Consider the following 971-nt stretch of genomic DNA (forward strand, 5'->3'; position numbering starts at 1 on the left):
AAACTTGTGTGGTCCAGTTTGGGAAAATCAAAATACCAGTTGCCTGATCTGTCTCTACCTTCTGAAGGGTCCTCAGAAGTAAGCTAAATGGGGGAAAGGCATAAAAGAAATGAGGCTCCCAACTCATTGCAAATGCATCTACGAAAAAACATTCTGGATCTGGTTTCCAAGAAACAAATGGTTTAATCTGAAAATTTAATCTGGTTGCAAACAGATCAATATCTATCGACTGACATACCAACGAATTCAAAATAACGAATATTCTAGAATTCAATTTCCATTCTTTTTCATTATCAAATTTTCGAGATGCTTTATCCGCGATATTAGCAACTCCTGGCACATGCTCTGCAGATATCCACCCTTTATCCTGTAATACTAACTGCCAGATCCTATTTGCGAAATAGTTACACAATTGAGATTTTGTTCCTCCCATTTTATTTATATAAGCTACTGTGGTTATATTATCTGAACGCAGCCTGACATGAATGCCCTTAATATCCTGAGCAAAACACTTTAATCCCAGATAAACGGCCTTCGTTTCTAAAACATTGATGTCAAATCCCTTCTCTTCTGAGGACCATTCGCCTGTGGCTGTTTTCATGGAATATTCATCCACGAGTGCCCAGCCTAATTTGGATGCATCACTACACAAATATTTGTCAATTGACCTAGGTTCAATTGCTTTAGACGCATGGTTGGCAATGTTCAACCACCAATGCAATTCGGAAATTACATCGGATGTTAAAGTTAGCCTAGCCGCAAAATCACCCTTCGCGTGCTTTAGTGCTTGAATTTTCAATGATTCCGCTTTCCGGTAATATAAAGGCCCTAATTCCACTGCTGGGAAGGTTGAAACAAGAACACCTAGAGTTTCGGCCAAATTTTGAATCGTAGTCGATTTTTGACGGAGAACTTTTGAAACTGAATCTAGAACCTTTTCAATTTTTCTTTCCGGCAGGGAAATACACATT

This window comes from Artemia franciscana, chromosome 2, assembly GCF_032884065.1.
Source record: "Artemia franciscana chromosome 2, ASM3288406v1, whole genome shotgun sequence".
Lineage (NCBI taxonomy): Eukaryota > Metazoa > Arthropoda > Branchiopoda > Anostraca > Artemiidae > Artemia > Artemia franciscana.